The sequence below is a fragment of the Pleurodeles waltl genome, chromosome 4_2 (genome assembly GCF_031143425.1).
Source record: "Pleurodeles waltl isolate 20211129_DDA chromosome 4_2, aPleWal1.hap1.20221129, whole genome shotgun sequence".
Taxonomy (NCBI): Eukaryota; Metazoa; Chordata; class Amphibia; order Caudata; family Salamandridae; genus Pleurodeles; species Pleurodeles waltl.
Window position 1 is genome coordinate 892,841,181 of NC_090443.1, and position 22,124 is coordinate 892,863,304.

The 22,124-nt window shown below is 45.0% G+C and overlaps 1 long non-coding RNA gene across 1 annotated transcript; it reads right to left on the reverse strand.

Moving 5' to 3' along the window:
• Window positions 1-523: 523 nt before the first annotated feature.
• On the reverse strand, window positions 524-1,563 carry LOC138294227 (uncharacterized). The gene is made up of 2 exons (XR_011203283.1): window positions 1,291-1,563; window positions 524-650 (listed from the first exon to the last, which is right to left on the reverse strand). It is a non-coding gene; the product is annotated as an uncharacterized lncRNA (long non-coding RNA).
• Between the last annotated feature and the right edge of the window lie 20,561 nt (window positions 1,564-22,124).

Below are 22,124 nucleotides of genomic sequence, written 5' to 3' on the forward strand. Positions count from 1 at the left end.
TTCTATAAAAATTCATGTATTAAGCACAGTTTATTTTTGTATTTTTTACTTACTTGATATCATCAATAGACACATTCAACATTAGTCCACAATTGATTTCACATAAATCTATCTATTTGTTCCATAAATTACTTTGATGAAACACTTTACAAACAAAATATTGAACATATTACAAGCATAGAAATACAAAAGATAATACCCCCATACCAATCCACTCACACCGGCTCACATCCAGAATCATCCCCTACCATATTCTCCATTCACACCCTGACCCAGCCACATACACATACAAAACAAAATACAATGGAAAGCAATTTTGAGTTTTTAGCCGTTGTAATGTTGTGAGCTGAAATCACTCCTAAAAGCGGTCAATGCTTGTTTTGGTGTGGAAATAACTTCGTCCAGCCACCTTCTTCATGACCACTTATACATAAAATGCTTCAGGAGGTGGACAGTGGGCGGAATCTACAAAGAATACGTAAACATGGTGTGACAGGGTCAGAATAATGGAGGCTTGTAGGCGTTGTAGTGTTTTAGGGTTTTTATTTCTGTTATGTGTTCAAGTCTTTCTATACATGTGTCTCTTGGATTTTTTCTCTCTCTCTCTCTCTTCTGGTACGTCTTCCGCTTCTTGATCCAGTTTCGTCTTACTTTTTTCGTGGTTTTCAGGTGGAATATCAGGAGTCATCCGGGAGGTGCATAGGAGGAAAGAAGAGAAGAGAAGACCTTTGGAAGGTAAGAATTGTTTATTTTCCTTTTCTTTCCCTGTCTTCTCTGACTTATGGTTTATTCCTTTCTCCTGTCTTCTTTTTGTTCCTTGGGGTTGTCTTTCCCTTTCTATCCTGTCCTTTTCTTGGTCATTTGCTGTCATTTCTATTTCTGCTCATGGCTTTCCCTTTTCCTGTCCTTTTGTCTTTCTTTTCAAGGCTTTTATACTTTCCTGTCTCTCTTGGTAATCTCTGGTCTGTTTCTCTCTTTCCTTTTCTGTGGTACCTCGTCTCTCAGTAGGGGTACTAGTTGCTTTTGGTTTGCTCAGTCTCCCTCTTTTGTTTTCTTTATCGTACTTTTGTGACTAACAGCTTTCTTTCTCTTACGATATCTGGTGCCCCGTGCGAGAAAACAAGACTTTACTAACGGCAAAACACAAACAAACCAAAAAACACTGCCAAAACCTATGGTGGTGCTCTCCCGTGCCGATTTCTGTCCCCACTCCCCCTTCGGTTTTATGTTCACTGTTTAGTTCCTGTCCTTGCCCCCCTGCCCGTGGCCCGTTTCAGTGATAGGCCGTACCTGACTGGGCTACGTTCTTCCCAGAACGTAGCCGGCCTGTCCGCTTCTCTTTTCCTCCCGATCGTCCTCTGCTCGCGCTGCTCTGGTGAAGCTCGGCTCGTCTCCTCCACGGCATTCTCCTCCTGCGGCGCTCCGCGATGGCACTCCTCCCTCCGTTTCATTTTCCGTCCTCATCTCCTCTCCTCCTAGGGAAATGTCTCTCCTTCCACCTTCTCCCGCTCGGGTTTAAAAACCCTTAGATGTTCCATGTCAGGCGTGCGAACCCACGCCTCAGCCGCTCCCACCTCTTCCGGGTCGGCATCACTGCTGCCGGCAGTGCCCCCGGGATACTCCTTCGCTGGATCTATCCTGTGGGCACTGTCATACATGGGTAATCAGAACCATTATTTTTATATATAAATATTCATAAAAAGGTTAAAATAAAAGGTTTAATTTTAATTGGCCATTGCTATGAATCAAAGTGGGCTATACATGAAGAATAAGGTAATACTAATCATGCTGCACTACTGTGAGGTCGAGGCATATCAGGGCCTAAATCCTTCTGTGCTTTTTTGTAGTAAGAACTACTTAGTTCGCTGAAAATCATCCAGAGCTACGAATATTAGAATTTTAATACTGACCACACCAGACAAGTTTACATTTTTGTTTTGAATATACACTTTTGTAGGCTGGGCTGCAAACAGGAGAGCTACTTATGGGCAGCTTGAGAGTTACTAGTAGCTCACGAGCTACTCATTGGTGACACCTGCTATAGTACATATTGCTGTGTTTCCATCTATGGTCGAGTTCCATGTTAAAAAAAAATGTTTTTGTATCTTTGTATGTATAGGGAAGATAGTTCCCCTGCACACATAGACTGGGGTAGGTTGAGATCGGCCTCTTTGGATTACAGTCCCAGTTTTATGATTTCCCATTTCATTTTCAGCATGCAAAGGAGCTAAACTGTTGTATTAAAGGGCAACCCCTAACTCACTTTTGATATTTGCTTGGTTCGACCGAGTTGGTTAATAGATAGTAGTTTCCGGAGACTATAGTCCTGGTCATATGTCTTGGCAGGGAGACATTTGAGTCAAGAGATGAGCCCCGATCTTCATTTCTCTTTGAGAATATTGAGTAACTAGTTTTTCGAATTATTGTGCAATCTGTTAATTTTACAGGTTTTCTGTTTGAATAGGTTCCTTATATTCCAAGCTAGTTCTTATACCTCAATTAGTATCACCTTATTCTTCATGTATAGCCCACTTGGATCCATAGCAATGGTCATTTACAATGGAACCTTTCATTGTAACTTTTTTTAGGAATCTTTTTTCTATATAAAAATAATGGTTCTAAAAACCCATGTTTATGTATTATTTTTAGATTCCTCCCACTGTCCACCTCCTGATGCATTTGTAGTGTAGTGTGGTTCTGAAGAAGGTGGCTGGCATGATTATTTCCCACACCGAAACACGTTGACTGCTTTTAGGAGTGATTCTAGCTCACAACATTAAAATGGCTAAAAATCAAAAATGTTTTTCCATAGTATTTTGTTTTGTATGTGTAGAGTGGCTGGGTCAGGGTGTGAATGGAGAGTATGGTAGGTGATGATTCTGGATGTGAGCAGGTGTGAGTGTATTGGTTTGTGGGGGGTATTCTCTTTTTTAATTCTATGCTTGTAATATGTGCAATATTTTGTCTGTGAAGCGTTTCATCAAAGTAATTTATGGGACAACTTAAATTGTGGACTATTGTCAAATGTGACTTTTGGTGTTATCAAGTAAGGAAAAAAATATGAAAATAAGCTGTGCATAATAAATGAATTTGTATAGAATAATTTTTTGTTTTTGGGGTGGGAACCATAATTTGTAAGCATATAGGAAGAAATAAAGGTCAAGTGGGACACTGTATATTTTGTGTTGATATTTTCTCCCCCTTGTCCCAGACCTAAAATTATAGAAATGGGGGTACCTTTATTTACAGTGAGGTACATTAATTGTTTTTCCAGCACAGATATTTGCCTGGGTTCACAGGATGCTGAGCCTAGGCTCAGATTCAAGCCTTGCACCGATTGATCCATGGTGTACAGCTGTAGCCACAAGGCCACATTTCCTCCTGTAAAGATTCGGCTTAGTTTGGGCTTAAGGTTCCAAGAGGACCTTGAACTCAACAGAGCCAGCTCTCTGCCTTGAGTTTTCAGTGGCTTGCCCACCTATAATAAAATGCAAAAGAGAGTAATGTTAGGAGGGGCAGAATCCATGTAAAAACGTAAAAACTGTTTGGAGAGTGGAAGGGTGGAAGGGGAGAGTTGGATGTAGAGGAAGAGAACAGCTGAAACAAGGTAAGAGGCTAGGTGGAGAAGAGTGGTATGGAGCAGCAAATGGGGGAAGATGTGGATGGAATAGAGACAGAACCGCAAGAAAAGGCTTTGAGAAAAAGGAGAGATTGATGTAAAGGGGGCAGGGTCAATGAAAAAAGTTGAGGCAAGATATAAGAGGTTGGCTGGAATGATGAGAGGAAAGGAGTAGAACACTGAGGGGCAAAATGGATGTAAGAGTGGCAGAATAAGAGTGGGAAGGTAAGATGCTTGGGGAGAGATGAGAGTTGAAGAGGAGATAATGTAGGGATGGTAGAGGCTGCTGAGTCAGCAAGAGTAGGTAATAGGCTGAGCAAGAAATTAGGTGAAAAACAGAGTATGGAGGGGTGAGGTGGATGTAAGTGGGCAGAATCAACAAAGAAGTACGAGGCTGGAGAAACTGGAGAAGAGGTCAAAATGTCACTGAACCAGTGTGTGCTGCTAAATCTGTTGAGCATTCTGCAGAAGTTTGCAATTCCCTTTCTCTTTTGAGTCCATGAAAACAAAAATAAAAAAAATGTCTTAATATTGAGGTGCATGTGTCATCCTTCACAAAGGTTTTGATCTTCAACCATCCTCAGTGCATCTTCTGAATTTCATCCTGCTCTCTGTGTAATCTATTGCTCTCGTTGACATTTCTATTAAATCTCACTTCCACTGGGACCCTTTCCAACACATTTCCTAACCGGAGATTTAGAGATCATGGCTGCAGCCCAGAACTCCATTTGCATTATCTTGCTTGCCTCATCCTAAGTTTCTACCGATGTAGAAACTTAAAAAGCTGTGGTTGTTTCTCTGCTCACAAAACCTTAAGCAGGCTCAAAACTTCTCAGCATCTTCTGACATCTATTTGGTATTCTTTTCTCGAATATCCCTCAATATTGTTCTGTAAAATGGAAAAAAAGCAGAAGAATATATAATGAGAGACGTTTTCTTTGGGTCAGATGCAATAAGATTAATTGGCAACATTTGTGATGTTTACTGTTGTTTATGATTATTTTTTCAGAACTGACTATTTCATTTCATTTGGATAAGAGTAATTCCTTTTAGAAACTTGTCTCCCCCATGTGGCAATAGAGAGCAGTCAAAGCTTATTCCATTAAATGGTAAATGTACTGGAACTTACATACAGTATGTCATGTTAATCATACTCAATTGGCAACTTATCCAGTCAGCCTAGTTATGTCTTTTGAAAGAGATTGATTTAGAGCAGGTGGTTATGGAATGAAACATCAAAAATGTGTTCTTTAACCCCTTCGCTGCCAGGCCCTTTCCCCATCCTGTGCCGAGCCTTTTTTTGGCTATTTGGAGCAGTTCGCGCTTAGGCCCTCATAACTTTTTGTTCACATAAGCTACCCACGCCAAATTTGCGTCCTTTTTTTCCAACATCATAGGGATTCTAGAGGTACCCAGACTTTGTGGGTTCCCCAGAAGGAGGCCAAGAAATTAGCCAAAATACAGTGAAAATTTCGTTTTTTTCAAAAAAATTGGAAAAAGGGGCTGCAGAAGAAGGCTTGTGTTTTTTTCCCTGAAAAGGGAATCAACAAAGGGTTTGCGGTGCTAAAATCACCAGCTTCCCAGCTTTCAGGAACAGGCAGACTTGAATCAGAAAACCCAATTTTTCAACACAATTTTGGCATTTTACTGGGACATACCCCATTTTTACGATTTTTTGTGCTTTCAGCCTCCTTCTAGTCAGTGACAAAAATGGGCATGAAACCAACGCTTGATCCCAGAAACCGCAACATTTCTGAAAAGTAGACAAAATTCTGAATTCAGCAAGGGGTAATTTGTGTTGATCCTACAAGGGGTTCCTACAGAGAATAACAACTGAAAAAGAAAAATGTTGAAATTGAGGTGAAAAAAACATAAATGTTTCTCTACGTTTTACTCTGTAACTTTTTCCTGCAATGTCAGATTTTCGAAAGCAATATACCGTTACGTCTGCTGGACTCTTCTGGTTGCGGGGATATATAGGGCTTGTAGGTTCATCAAGAACTCTAGGTACCCAGAGCCAATAAATGACCTGCACCCTGCAGTGGGTTTTCATTCTATGCTGGGTATACAGCAATTCATTTGCTGAAATATAAAGAGTAAAAAATAGCTATCAAGAAAACCTTTGTATTTCCAAAATGGGCACAAGATAAGGTGTTGAGAAGCAGTGGTTATTTGCACATCTCTGAATTCCGGGGTGCCCATACTAGCATGTGAATTACAGGGCATTTCTCAAATAGATGTCTTTTTTACACACTGTCTTACATTTGGAAGGGAAAAATGTAGAGAAAGACAAGGGGCAATAACACTTGTTTTGCTATTCTATGTTCCCCCAAGTCTTCCGATAAAAATTATACCTCACTTGTGTGGGTAGGCCTAGCGCCCGCGACAGGATATGCCCCAAAACACAACGTGGACACATCACAGAAAACAGAGCTGTTTTTAGCAAAGTACCTACCTGTAGATTTTGGCCTCTAGCTCAGCCGGCACCTAGGGAAACCTACCAAACCTGTGCATTTCTGAAAACTAGAGACCTAGGGGAATCCAAGATGGGGTGACTTGTGTGGCTCGGACCAGGTTCTGTTACCCAGAATCCTTTGCAAACCTCAAAATTTGGCTAAGAAAACACATGTTCCTCACATTTCTGTGGCAGAAAGTTCTGGAATCTGAGAGGAGCCACAAATTACCTTCCACCCAGCGTTCCCCCAAGTCTCCCGATAAAAATGATACCTCACTTGTGTGGGTAGGCCTACTGCCCGCGACAGGAAACGCCCCAAAACGCAACGTGGACACATCCAAATTTTTGAAAGAAAACAGAGGTGTTTTTTGCAAAGTGCCTACCTGTAGATTTTGGCCTCTAGCTCAGCCGGCACCTAGGGAAACCTACCAAACCTGTGCATTTCTGAAAACTAGAGACCTAGGGGAATCCAAGATGGGGTGACTTGTGTGGCTCGGACCAGGTTCTGTTACCCAGAATCCTTTGCAAACCTCAAAATATGTCTAAAAAAACACATGTTCCTCACATATCTGTGGCAGAAAGTTCTGGAAACTGAGAGGACCCACAAATTTCCTTCCACCCAGCGTTCCCCCAAGTCTCCCGATAAAAATGATACCTCACTTGTGTGCGTAGGCCTAGCGCCCGCAACAGGAAACGCCCCAAAGCGCAACGTGGACACATCCACATTTTTGAAAGAAAACAGAGGTGTTTTTTTGTAAAGTGCCTACCTGTAGATTTTGGCCTCTAGCTCAGCCGGCACCTAGGGAAACCTACCAAACCTGTGCATTTCTGAAAACAAGAGACCTAGGGGAATCCAAGATGGGGTGACTTGTGTGGCTCGGACCAGGTTCTGTTACCCAGAATCCTTTGCAAACCTCAAAATTTGGCTAAAAAAACACATGTTCCTCACATTTCTGTGGCAGAAAGTTCTGGAATCTGAGAGGAGCCACAAATTTCCTTCCACCCAGCGTTCCCCCAAGTCTCCCGATAAAAATGATACCTCACTTGTGTGGGTAGGCCTAGCGCCCGCGACAGGAAACGCCCCAAAGCTCAACGTGGACGCATCCAAATTTTTTAAAGAAAACAGAGGTGTTTTTTGCAAAGTGCCTACCTGTAGATTTTGGCCTCTAGCTCAGCCGGCACGTAGGGAAACCTACCAAACCTGTGCATTTCTGAAAACTAGAGACTTAGGGGAATACAAGATGGGGTGACTTCTGTGGCTCGGACCAGGTTCTGTTACCCAGAATCCTTTGCAAACCTCAAAATTTGGCTAAAAAAACACATGTTCCTCACATTTCTGTGCCAGAAAGTTCTGGAATCTGAGAGGAGCCAAAAATTTCCTTCCACCCAGCGTTCCCCCAAGTCTCCCGATAAAAATGATACCTCACTTGTGTGGGTAGGCCTAGCGCCCGCGATAGGAAACGCCCCAAAGCGCAACGTGGACACATCCAAATTTTTTAAAGAAAACAGAGGTGTTTTTTGCAAAGTGCCTACCTGTAGATTTTGGCCTCTAGCTCAGCCGGCACCTAGGGAAACCTACCAAACCTGTGCATTTCTGAAAACTAGAGACCTCGGGGAATCCAAGATGGGGTGACTTGTGTGGCTCGGACCAGGTTCTGTTACCCAGAATCCTTTGCAAACCTCAAAATTTGGCTAAAAAAACACATGTTGCTCGCATTTCTGTGGCAGAAAGTTCTGGAATCTGAGAGGAGCCACGAATTTCCTTCCACCCAGTGTTCCCCCAAGTCTCCCGATAAAAATGATACCTCACTTGTGTGGATAGGCCTAGCGCCCGCGACAGGAAACGCCCCAAAGCGCAACGTGGACACATCCAAATTTTTGAAAGAAAACAGAGGTGTTTTTTGCAAAGTGCCTACCTGTAGATTTTGGCCTCTAGCTCAGCCGGCACCTAGGGAAACCTACCAAACCTGTGCATTTCTGAAAACTAGAGACCTCGGGGAATCCAAGATGGGGTGACTTGTGTGGCTCGGACCAGGTTCTGTTACCCAGAATCCTTTGCAAACCTCAAAATTTGGCTAAAAAAACACATGTTGCTCGCATTTCTGTGGCAGAAAGTTCTGGAATCTGAGAGGAGCCACGAATTTCCTTCCACCCAGCGTTCCCCCAAGTCTCCCGATAAAAATGATACCTCACTTGTGTGGATAGGCCTAGCGCCCGCGACAGGAAACGCCCCAAAGCGCAACGTGGACACATCCAAATTTTTGAAAGAAAACAGAGGTGTTTTTTGCAAAGTGCCTACCTGTAGATTTTGGCCTCTAGCTCAGCCGGCACCTAGGGAAACCTACCAAACCTGTGCATTTCTGAAAACTAGAGACCTCGGGGAATCCAAGATGGGGTGACTTGTGTGGCTCGGACCAGGTTCTGTTACCCAGAATCCTTTGCAAACCTCAAAATTTGGCTAAAAAAACACATGTTCCTCACATTTCTGTGGCAGAAAGTTCTGGAATCTGAGAGGAGCCACGAATTTCCTTCCACCCAGCGTTCCCCCAAGTCTCCCGATAAAAATTATACCTCACTTGTGTGGGTAGGCCTAGCGCCCGCGACAGGAAACGCCCCAAAGCGCAACGTGGACACATCCAAATTTTTTAAAGAAAACAGAGGTGTTTTTTGCAAAGTGCCTACCTGTAGATTTTGGCCTCTAGCTCAGCCGGCACCTAGGGAAACCTACCAAACCTGTGCATTTCTGAAAACTAGAGACCTAGGGGAATCCAAGATGGGGTGACTTGTGTGGCTCGGACCAGGTTCTGTTACCCAGAATCCTTTGCAAACCTCAAAATTTGGCTAAAAAAACACATGTTCCTCACATTTCTGTGGCAGAAAGTTCTGGAATCTGAGAGGAGCCACAAATTTCCTTCCCCCCAGCGTTCCCCCAAGTCTCCCGATAAAAATGATACCTCACTTGTGTGGGTAGGCCTAGCGCCCGCGACAGGAAACGCCCCAAAGCGCAACGTGGACACATCCAAATTTTTTAAAGAAAACAGAGGTGTTTTTTGCAAAGTGCCTACCTGTAGATTTTGGCCTCTAGCTCAGCCGGCACGTAGGGAAACCTACCAAACCTGTGCATTTCTGAAAACTAGAGACCTAGGGGAATACAAGATGGGGTGACTTGTGTGGCTCGGACCAGGTTCTGTTACCCAGAATCCTTTGCAAACCTCAAAATTTGGCTAAAAAAACACATGTTCCTCACATTTCTGTGGCAGAAAGTTCTGGAATCTGAGAGGAGCCAAAAATGTCCTTCCACCCAGCGTTCCCCCAAGTCTCCCGATAAAAATGATACCTCACTTGTGTGGGTAGGCCTAGCGCCCGCGATAGGAAACGCCCCAAAGCGCAACGTGGACACATCCAAATCTTTTAAAGAAAACAGAGGTGTTTTTTGCAAAGTGCCTACCTGTAGATTTTGGCCTCTAGCTCAGCCGGCACCTAGGGAAACCTACCAAACCTGTGCATTTCTGAAAACTAGAGACCTCGGGGAATCCAAGATGGGGTGACTTGTGTGGCTCGGACCAGGTTCTGTTACCCAGAATCCTTTGCAAACCTCAAAATTTGGCTAAAAAAACACATGTTGCTCGCATTTCTGTGGCAGAAAGTTCTGGAATCTGGGAGGAGCCACGAATTTCCTTCCACCCAGCGCTCCCCCAAGTCTCCCGATAAAAATGATACCTCACTTGTGTGGATAGGCCTAGCGCCCGCGACAGGAAACGCCCCAAAGCGCAACGTGGACACATCCAAATTTTTGAAAGAAAACAGAGGTGTTTTTTGCAAAGTGCCTACCTGTAGATTTTGGCCTCTAGCTCAGCCGGCACCTAGGGAAACCTACCAAACCTGTGCATTTCTGAAAACTAGAGACCTAGGGGAATCCAAGATGGGGTGACTTGTGTGGCTCGGACCAGGTTCTGTTACCCAGAATCCTTTGAAAACCTCAAAATTTGGCTAAAAAAACACATGTTCCTCACATTTCTGTGGCAGAAAGTTCTGGAATCTGAGAGGAGCCACAAATTTCCTTCCACCCAGCGTTCCCCCAAGTCTCCCGATAAAAATGATACCTCACTTGTGTGGGTAGGCCTAGTGCCCGCAACAGGAAACGCCCCAAAGCGCAACGTGGACACATCCACATTTTTGAAAGAAAACAGAGGTGTTTTTTGCAAAGTGCCTACCTGTAGATTTTGGCCTCTAGCTCAGCCGGCACGTAGGGAAACCTACCAAACCTGTGCATTTCTGAAAACTAGAGACCTAGGGGAATCCAAGATGGGGTGACTTGTGTGGCTCGGACCAGGTTCTGTTACCCAGAATCCTTTGCAAACCTCAAAATGTGGCTAAAAAAACACATGTTCCTCACATTTCTGTGGCAGAAAGTTCTGGAATCTGAGAGGAGCCACAAATTTCCTTCCACCCAGCGTTCCCCCAAGTCTCCCGATAAAAATGATACCTCACTTGTGTGGGTAGGCCTAGCGCCCGCGATAGGAAACGCCCCAAAGCGCAACGTGGACACATCCAAATTTTGGAAAGAAAACAGAGGTGTTTTTTGCAAAGTGCCTACCTGTAGATTTTGGCCTCTAGCTCAGCCAGCACCTAGGGAAACCTACCAAACCTGTGCATTTCTGAAAACTAGAGACCTAGGGGAATCCAAGATGGGGTGACTTGTGTGGCTCGGACCAGGTTCTGTTACCCAGAATCCTTTGCACACCTCCAAATTTGGCTAAAAAAACACATGTTCCTCACATTTCTGTGGCAGAAAGTTCTGGAATCTGAGAGGAGCCACAAATTTCCTTCCACCCAGCGTTCCCTCAAGTCTCCCGATAAAAATTATACCTCACTTGTGTGGGTAGGCCTAGCGCCCGCGATAGGAAACGCCCCAAAGCGCAACGTGGACACATCCACATTTTTTAAAGAAAACAGAGGTGTTTTTTGCAAAGTGCCTACCTGTAGATTTTGGCCTCTAGCTCAGCCGGCACCTAGGAAAACCTACCAAACCTGTGCATTTCTGAAAACTAGAGACCTAGGGGAATCCAAGATGGGGTGACTTGTGTGGCTCGGACCAGGTTCTGTTACCCAGAATCCTTTGCAAACCTCAAAATTTGGCTAAAAAAACACATGTTCCTCACATTTCTGTGGCAAAAAGTTCTGGAATCTGAGAGGAGCCACAAATTTCCTTCCACCCAGCGTTCCCCCAAGTCTCCCGATAAAAATGATACCTCACTTGTGTGGGTAGGCCTAGCGCCCGTGACAGGAAACGCCCAAAAGCGCAACGTGGACACATCACATTTTTTCATAGAAAACAGTGCGTACTTGTGGATTTTGGCCTCTAGCTCAGCCGGCACCTGGGGAAACCTAGCAAACCAGCGCATTTTTGAAAACTAGAAAGCCAGGGGAATCCAAGATGGGGTGACTTGCGGGGCTCTGACCAGGTTATGTTACCCAGAATCCTTTGCAGACATCACAATTTGGCCCAAAAACACTTTTTCCTCTCATTTCGGTGACAGAAAGTTCTGGAATCTGAGAGGAGCCACAAATTTCCTTCCACCCAGCGTTCCCCTAAGTCTCTCGATAAAAATGGTACCTCACTTGTGTGGGTAGGCCTAGCGCCTACGAAAGGAAATGGCCCAAAACACAACGTGGACACAACATATTTTTTCACAGAAAACAGAGGTGTTTTTTGCAAAGTGCCTACCTGTGGATTTTGGCCTCTAGCTCAGCCGGCTCCAGGGGGGGCAGAAATGGCCTAAAATAAATTTGCACCCCCACCAGGAGCGACCCTTGCCTACGGGGTCGCTCCCCCTGCGTGACATTGGCGCCAAAAAACAAATCCCCGGTGCCTAGTGGTTTCTGCCCCCTTGGGGGCAGATTGACCTAAAATCGACCGCAGAAATGGTCTAAATACAATTTGCCCCCCAGGGGAGCGACCCTTGCCTGATGGGTCGCCCCCATCTCTAAAAAAACAAACAAACAAAAAAAAAAAACACAAAAGAAAAATTTGCCCTGGCACCTAGAGGTTTCTGCCTAATACCTAATACCTAATACCAATAGGCCGATCTGCCCCCAGGGGGGGCAGAGATGGCCTAAAATAAATTTGCCCCCCCCCCCCCCGGGGAGCGACCCTTGCCTACAAGGTCGCTCCACTTGCGTGACGGCGCAAAAAAAAGATCCCTGGTGCCTAGTGGTTTCTGCCCCCGGCCGATCTGCCCCCAAAGCATAAATACAATTTGCCCCCTAGGGGAGCGACCCTTGCCTAAGGGGTCGCTCCCCACCTAAAAAAAAAAGAAAACATAACAAAAAGAAAAAAAAAAAAAAGATCCCTGGTGCCTAGAGGTTTCTGTCCCCCCCTGGGGGGCAGAAAAGGCCTTCCCAAAAAAATGGCCCCCCTGGGGGCGACCCTTGCCCAAGGGGTCGCTCCCGTTGCATGAAATTCACGCAAATCTGCGATAAAAGGAAGGAGACCCCGGACGGATTCACATTTGCTCAAACAAGAATGGGGAGATGACGCCACAATTGATTGAAAGTTCTGCTGAATGTGTGGGGCAGTGGCCCGTCCTGAAGCTGCCGTCACAAGGGTAAGAGACTACATCAGAGCCTTAGTCCTAACACTTGACGTGTGGCAAACTAGGAAAAATCATAATCCGCAAAAGTCACTTTCTTGATTGTCAGCGTCTGGAAGGGTGATCGCTTGGACCACTGGGTGTAACACAGCCGGTACGCTTGACCCCTGCGTGTAATACTGGGTATTTGGATTGCTGGCAGCTTGGGCCGCTGGGCATGACACAAATGGTATGCATAAGCCCATGGTTGTGACATAGGGCCAGCTCTCTGTTTTAAGAGGTGCCTTCGCTTGGACATCTGGGCATGATGCAGCCGTTAAACATATGCTTTTTGTGAGATGTAGGGCCCACATCTCAAGCTTATTAGGCTATCCTGGTTTTCTCAGTGCCACCGGTTTCGTAACACTGGTGGTATTTGAAAGAAGTGTGTGCTTTGCTTGGACTGCTGGGCATGGCACAGATAGTACGCAGGACCCCTGGGTATGACATAGGGGGACTTCAGACCTTAAGGTACTAGGGGGATTGGGATCCCGGAGATTAGGCAGAGCTATATTTTGCCAAGAAGGATCTATGATCACTTAAGTAAGTCTTTTTTTTCTCCATATAAATTGTTGCAATCTTTTCCAGCGTGGTGGTATTGACAAGATTATCAGGCTCCCCACAGTGCAGAGCTTTTCTTGGTCACAGGATAACGTGAGTTAGGAGATGGGCAAGGCTAAGGTATTGTGAACGGACTGGCCCCCTGATTTTTTGGAACTTGGTCAGCATCTACCCTGCCAAATGGTGTAATTTTGATATTATGATGCTGTTAGACCAATGTGGCTATGTTTGCCTTAAATGTTGAATGTTTTGTTGTCAATGTTTCATGTACACATGAAGAAATTGTTGATTTGCACAATTTGTTGTTTGATGCCAAAGTTAGGCTCGCTATTTTGTTGCCACATTGCAGGCTGTTGCAAACTAACAAATTCACTTTTTCCTAGGATTGAGTCCTTTCTTGAAGGTTTGATAAATGTTTCTTTTTGATGCATCTGTGAAAACGTTGACCTCATTAGATCTAGGAATCCCCATGTGTATATCCTCCCCCACCAGATTAGGTTTGGTAAACCCCTTGTGTACATAGTTCCCATTACCAGATAGATCCAGTATTCCCCTTGTACATACTTCCCATTGACAGAGTAGAAATATAATAAAATCTAGAAAAACAGAAACACTAGCAACTTAAGAGAGAAAACTCTAGAAAAACAGAGAAAGCTAGAACTCGCGTAACTTATAAATACCCTAAAGAACGTGAAACCTAGGAGAGGAACTGACCCAGAAGAGACTACCCATATACCACCATGGGATCCCCTTTACAACACATGCAGAGAAGAATCCCCACTCAGGCCAAAAAGCTTAGCAAACTGTGCCACAAGTCACACACACTTACCGAGACTCAAGTTCCCCTGACCAAAAGAGGGAACCTTCAACACTAATATAATCGCACACACCAGGACATACATATAAACAAAGTATATGGGGCAAAAGAAGGACAAAAAGGAAGCACTGCTAGAGCTCTATGCCATTTTTGAGGAAGTCCATGCCGATAACCTTGACCCAACACCAGTAAGCAAGTTTGCACTGCCCCTACCATAAGTAGGTATGGAGGTTCTCTCCCCGATGCCTGCTATTCCCACATTGGGATACACTAACTCGTCAGTCGAGGGCGCTCAAGGGGCCTCTATCAAACAGCAGGTGGTTAGGTCTAGGCTTGGTGGATCATCATGCCCACAAACACCTTCTCTCCCTGCACCATGCCTGTCCAGCACTAGAGCAGACATGGTTCCAGGGAACGAACGCGAGTGAAGGTACGATTTATAGCTGTCTTGGATAGAGAGACAGCTAGCAAAAGTGAAGGAAGAGGACCCATTCCGCTGAGATCTTGCAGTGAGTGGGGAGCCACAGGGCACACTCAGGTAGCCAAGGAGACCATGGAGAGCGAGCATGAGAGCAGGTCCCGACTTAGAAGGACAACACATATCTCTGAGTGAAGGAGGCAATCTAGTTGGGAGTCAGAGGAATGGCGTGAGGGGAGGAGAGAGAGAGCTCAAACCTCGCAAGCCCAGCATTAGAGCAGGGTAGCGTGCCCTCCATTTGAGGACAGCGGGAGTAGGTATGAAGCCCCGGTCACAGAAGTACCCAAGATAGAGTTGAAAGGGAAGTTTTTGACAGCAGTCCATACCTCACCAGAATGACAGTGAAGAAGAGGGGCTGACCAGGAGAATAGGGGCCAAGGCAGCCTGGTGCAGGCCCGCCTTAGACACAGGAGGACCAAAATGGCACCACTGGGTGCGCACAAGGAGAGCAGCAATGAGAACATCTGCCACCCCCCCCTAAATGCGCAGGACAGGTAAACCCACCCCAAGGGACATAGGAGATCAGGAGAAAGGCAAAATATTCGCCTGACAGTTTTGTCACCTGCAAGCCCGCTGCACCGAGAGAAGTGATTAGTACGATAGGCTCTGGACAAAGGCAGGATCCTTCACACCAGAGGACATAGCAAGTGTTTAAGACTGCATCCAACATAGAGTGGGAGATCCCAAGGTCAACTTCCCCTACATGCAGGAGTGTTTGAGGAGATGGGAACGCTATGTAGAGGGAAAGCAAGTAGAGAAGTCTGGAGCAAGAATAGCCCTGTACTACAGAAAGGCATGTCAGGGACCATCTAAGTGCCATGGGCCTAGATGGATAAGGAGGGACTAAGAGGCAAACTGCTGCCGTTGTTGGATGGGGCCGGGAAATGAATCTTATGCTTTGAGAAAAACACCGCAGGGATCACTCCAGCAATAGGCAATGTTAAGAGTCTACTGAGCAGCATTATCGGTGAGCAGACCAACATGGAGTTCAGCCGCACTCGCATCCCGATGGTCACATTGCCCAACTCAGAGCACGACAGGGCCGCATTCAATTCATACAGGTACCAGATATGGATGGCCCTGCAGGAAATATTCACTGACTGCCCAGACGTAGGTGAGTTAATGGCAGAAACCATGAGACCTGGGGAGACCATATTAGACTTCCTAGATAGGATGAGAGAATGGTGGGGAAAGGAGACAGGACAGCCGTGGACAGATACGGTCCCTCAAGTAATTTTCTTTTATGATATCCTCAAGAAGGGGCTGCTCTCTGACATACAAAGCGGTTTGGACAGAGTAGTAGGGCTAAAAACTAAAACCTGGCCAGAAATACAAGCACACATACTGCATTTCCACAAGAGGCTTTTGCTGATTTGATCAGTTCCTCTAGTGTGGTGTCACCAGTGACCCATAACTTTTCCTGGAAATGTTTGTTGTCTTTTATCATCTCACCTGTGGTCCCTCCAAAAGTCACATGTTGTCAATAAACCCCTCAAAGCAGTGAAAAGTGTAAAAAGTTTTGCAGTTTCTTTTGTTCCCTGGTATAAAAATGGTGCGTTTCGAGCGTGTTGCATGTTCATGGCTTAGAAAATAATTTCTACTCTGAGCAGTGCCTCTTGGAACTTGTCATACTCCTCTTCACCCTTCAGTGCTTCTACTTTCGGTAATGCTTGAACCAAAGACATTTGAGCAGGATACTCTTTCTGCACTTCCCTTGCATTTTACTGGCATCCATAGCCATCAGATGTCTTAGATTCCTCCTTCAATCTTTTCCCAGGGAAACAAGGGTTGCCTTTAGTCTGTAAAAATCAGAGAAGGCATCAAGTTGCATTTTAGAATGGTCAAAGGAATCACTAATGCAAGTATGAAGTACAATTAAGTAATGTTTTAATGTTGCCGCAGTGGAACATGTCCATTTAATGGTGCCCAATAACACAACAAAAAGGAGCTTTCCTCCATGAAAAGGCTCGGAAAGCGGTGAAGTGGACCTCTTTGGCTATGAGATGATTTTACGTACAAGCCCTCCCAGGAAGGTGTCGTTGGCTGCAGGACAAGGCAGGGGTGTGCCCTAGGCATCCGTTTTTGCCCAGAGAAAGTCTTTCACACTCAACATAATGAAGGAGGCACTACCCTTGTTACAAGATAGCGCAACTCACCCACAGCTGCACAATGACAGATGAAGCTTCTGGCAAAGGACACAGGTGTGCACGATGGCTGGGCGTTGCTCACACTGCCAATATAGTAGTCGCAACCTAACAAGGCTCCGTCATGATACCACAATTTTATGTCAAGACCAGAGGCTCCTATTAAGCCTTCTAATCTTGCTTTAAGCTTAGAGTATCAGTCAAGAACTACAAATCCCAATAGGCTTAGCAACAGATTGGCCAATGGGGTTAAAGTACATAACAATAGTAAACACCAATAGGATATGTAATCAAACTATGGGTACACACTTGACTGCAAACAGCTCTCTTTTCTTGCTGCTCGCAATCAAGATAAGTACTCTCATTACTTTTAATATCAAAATTGGGATTACAAACATTGTGTTATATTGGTAGTGTGTGTTATTTGTTTAGCTGTTGCTTCAATATCGCTGTTTCGTGCTTAGTGTATTAGGTGTTTATTTTATGCTCTGGATCGTACTGCTGGTCTTCAGTTTGCCTTCACAGCGGGATTCGCGCCCGCCATTTCATGTTTCTAATGGCTTCCACGTCTGTGACAGTTAATATCCTCTGCAATACCTGACTATGTGTTTGCTGCTCAGTGTCCTCCTCAACACAGCGGCTCGTACCGGATATTTCCTAGGCATGTGTCAATAACCGACTGGCTGTTTCGAACTCCTACTCGCACGCCTCCTCAACTTTGTTCTCCCCCCAAAGGGGCACGGCCTCTGCCTCTGCCTTTCTGTGGCTCAACTGACCCGTCAGCTGTCCGGCAGTACACGCCTCAGGGGAGTACTCACTTTGTTTCCCCGCCCCTTTCTTCTTGTTTTCTTTGTTTTACCCCTTTCTTTGCCAAATATTTCATATTAGTTAAACAAAAGAATGGAAATTGATAGCTACGTTTAATACTTATGAATGAAGATGGGAAAGCTTTTAAACAAGAATGAAAAGATTTTTTTCATATTTCTGTGGAACAAGCCCTTGCGGCTTTAATGGATAAAATGTCCAAGATTCATTGAAAATGCTGTTAAAAATATGGGGGGTCATTTTGACTTCGGCGGTCTTTTCCCAAGACTGCCGAGGGACCGCCGTGCGGATGACCGCCAGTGGTGGCGGTTTGCCGTTCGGCGTATTATGACTCTTGGCAGCTCTCCGTCCTTTTTCAGACGGAGAGCCGCCAACAGCCATACTGGCGGGCGGCGGGGAAGTGGAGGTAGCTCCACCTCCACCGCCACGCCAACAGAACACCGCCCATGGAATCACGTCCTGTGATTTGGCCTGGCGGTGTTCTGTTGACGGTGTGGTGTCGGCGGAGCTGCCCCCATGGATCCCGTCCCCTCCCGGAGGATCGACAGAACAGGTAAGTCGATCGTCCGTTAGGGGAGGGGGGTGGGGGGTGTTGTGTGTTGTGTGCATGCATGGGGGTGTGCGTGTGTGTATGTAGAGGGGGTGTGTGAGTGCGTGTATGCTTGCAGGGGTGTTGCGTGTTTGGGAATGAGTGCGTGTATGTCTGTATGGATGTGTGCGTGTATGTGTGAATGTGGTTGTGCGTGTCTGACTGTGTGTGTGGATGTTGGCATGTATGTCGGTGTGTGTGCATGTATGTGTTTTGGTGGTGCCTGCGTGTCGTGTGTGTGTTACGTGATGTTGGGGGTGGGGAAGGGGGCCCTGCCACCTTTGGGGGGTGGCAGGGGTGGTAGGGGGTGTAGGGGAGGGAGTCGGGGTGGGAGTGGGGGGTGGGGGAGACCCCTATCAGTGCCAGGGAAGGAATTCCCTGGCACTGATAGTGCTTACCGCCATGGATTTCATGGCGGTTTCAAACTGCATGAAATCCATGGCGGTCAGCCGGGTCCAAATACTGCCGGCGGTATAGTGACGGCCGCCGGGCTGGAGACCCAGGTCTCTAGCCCGGCGGTCGTCTCCGCCCTGGCGGGCGGAACGGAGAAGCGGCGGATGACCATGGCGGTAACCACCATGGTCATAATAAAAAAAAAAGACCGCCAGCCTGTTGGCAGTCTTACCGCCGCTTCTCCGCCTTCCGCCAGGGTCATAATGACCCCCATGATGTCCAAGACACTGTTGGCCCATTCTGCGGGGGAAGGCAGAAAACGTAAATTAGTGTCTTTACCTTTCAAAAAGAAAAATAACTCAAAAAATGATGGCACACAGTCGAATAATGAGGTTCCCTCACCCGAGATTGAGGGCTTAGGGCCACTTGTATCAAGTGTTTTTGCATTCGCAAATGGTGCGAATCGCAAAATTCGGCCATTTGCGAATGCAAAAATGCCTTTCACAATGTATGAAAGGCATTCGCTGTACAGTTATAGAGAATCGCAAATTGCGATTCTCTGGTTAGGAAATCGCAAATAGAGAATTCCTATTTGCGAATTCCAAAGCACATGTATTAAGCATTTCCTAAATGCGAATTGGGCATTTAGGAAATGCAATTAGCACCAAATCCAATTTGGTGGTAAGCATGTGCAAATTTTAAAAATGCATTATAAATGCATTTTTAAAATTGACATGTAGCGCACACATGCCCATAAGGCATGTGTGTGCTTCACATGTCTGTAAAAAAGTTTTGGGGTGCATCAGAAGGGGCCTTAGGCCCCCAGCACCCTGGGATTTGCATTTCCTTATTTGCGAATTCCTAACTGGAATTTGAAAATTGGGAAATGCAAAACCATTCACACCTATGGGCCTGCAGGCCCATAGGGTTGAATGGGAGCACATTCTTTATTTACAATTCGGTAATAGCATGTGCGAATTTTAAGTAATCGCTATTACCGAATCGCAAAATTCATACATACCATTTTGCATTTCTTAAATAACAATTTCTTAAAATTTGCTATTTAAGAAATGCAAATTGTTTTTTTGATACATCTGGCCCTTAGTTCCTCCCAGGCCTCCTTCTAAGGAGGGGAATAATTCTAGCCCTAACAATATGCATTCTAAATGGGCTGAATCGAAGGCTTTAATTCCCATTGTCCAAATAGGGTTTCCTGCTGGCTCAGGCACTTCGACCAATCTATTAGCACTTTCTATTCTGATCGACAGGGCGATTGTGTCAGGTCTGATGCTGAATTGTTATTTTGTGATTTTAAGGCGGCATTCGATCGGATCCCCTGGAGTGCCATGTGGGCTATACTACAAAACTGGGGCATCCCCCCAGTACTCTTGGGTGCTATCATAGAACTCCATACAAACACATGGGTCCGTATTAAGCTTGGTGATGGGTGCTCCTTCTCTAGGAAAATTCCCACCACCCGTGGTGTGAAACAAGGTTGTGTACTTGCTCCCCTTCTTTTTAATCTGTTTATTGCAGGCACGTCACCGTCTTTTGATGCCGTTAACTCTCATCCCCCCCAAGATTGATGGCCTTAGGCTTAGTCATCTGCTTTATGCCAATGATCTTGCACTATTTAGTTGCATTGGATTGGCTTCCAACGGCTGTTTAACCAATTTGCATCTTATACTTCCGCGAATCAATTGGAAGTTATTTTGCTTAAAACAAAAGTGGTCTCGATTGGGAGGAAAAAACACTTGAGCTTTAGTTGGTATTACAAAAGCTGTAAACTTGTCTTTGACCAGTCTTATAAATACTTAGGGGTACATTGGATTCCAGGGACAGCTTTGTTAAAAATAGGAAGGAAATTGAACTCAAAGCTGTGGTATTGCATAGGGCCTTCTCTAAAGTTTTAAAGGGGCCGACCCTTTTTCCCCTAATGCAAGTTATGATAGCAAAGATTATCGCTTTGCTGGCCAATGGCCAAGAAATTTTGTTGGGTAAAGGCTCTTGCCTACTAAATAGGCTGGTCAATAAAATCTACAAGAGAGTCTTTCATGTCCCGTGCCTGGCTTCACCAAGTAACTCCCCCTACTCTCTGTTTAAACTAGATGATAAAAGGCTTATTCAACTGTGTTCTTATCATTCAGACTGTTCCCTCTTCATTCAACGGACGCATGCCTGGCAGTAATTAAATCCTTTAAGCCAGGTATGTTTTCTAGTTTTTTCTCTTGCCCTTATGGGTTTTGGTTGAAAAAGCCCTTCATGGCCTTGAGGATGGGCGATTGTTTTTTTTTTTTTTTAAACATCTGCCCCAATGGCAGCTACCCCCCGGGGACGGTGTGACATGAGGAGGCTGTAGTAACGCAGATGAAACCATTGATCATGTGGTTTGCCTGTGCCCAGCTTTATTAAAGGAGCGGAGAGTTTTGATTTGGAGCAAATGGAATGAACTGGGAATCCACTCCTGTCAACAGGCTATCATCCAGTCTTTGGACCCAGGCAACCCAATGCTAAATGTGTTATTGACTAAATTTATTAAAATTGCACAATCTAAATTCGATTTAAAATGGATTCAATGGCACTGCGAGCAATGAACAGGTATAATCAGAATCTCTATCACGCTCTTGCCACATTGCCTGTTATTGGTTAGGCCAAGGAGTTCTAACAGCATATGTTGATGTTTAGTGCAATTACTATTTAATGCACCATGCACTTTAGGGCTGTGCCTACGTATTTTGTCTTTGTGTACTATGCGGGATTCCGGGTTGGGTGGCTTGTTTTATTTTTATATCTCAGGATTGTCTTACGCTTTTAGGCAGGGATGTCTTTTTTTAATATGTCATGTGTGTCTAACTTGTGGTATGTTTTTTGCATGAATTTAGTCTCTGAGGGTATTTATTCTCCATTGCTTTTTAGCTTTTTTTGTATTAGATTTTGTTATCTGTACAATAAATTATTATTAATTCATTCATTCTAAATGCAAGTCTAAAACTAAACATATTGATGAGGCCCCTAAACAAATAATTATTTCAAAAATCCTGCCCATGGATGATGATATGGATGATAATTTTGGGGACAATGGTCTTGTTGCTTCTCCTCCTCCTTAAAAGGAAGCCAAATTAATTGACGATTCTGACCCTATTCTCTCTTGATACTATTATTCATTGTGAGGGGATTCCTATGTTTGACCCTTCCCTCATTCACCACCCTAGCTCTACGGAGTGGTTTTCAATTACCTATGTTGGGGAATACATTTCTTCTCACCTTTGTTTCCCATTAGAGAAACAAACACGAGCAAAGCTAAAGTCGGAGTGTCCTAGACCTTCTTTGGCTTTCGACATTACTGCTACTCCTTCCATTGACCAGTCCCTTATTACCTTTTTCTCAAAATTCAGAAAAGATCCTTGAACAGGGTTCAACAAAGCCTGATCAATCTGCCAGAATAAATAACTTGATGTAGCAGGGCCCCTGGCATGTATTTTTGATAGTGCAGAAGCTGCCAGACTGGATAATTTGAACATCAATCAGACGGATCTTTCACTGTGGGTACAAAGGGCCTTCTGCTTACTAGGTAATGCTAATTTGCCTATTATTAATGAACGAAGAAAAGG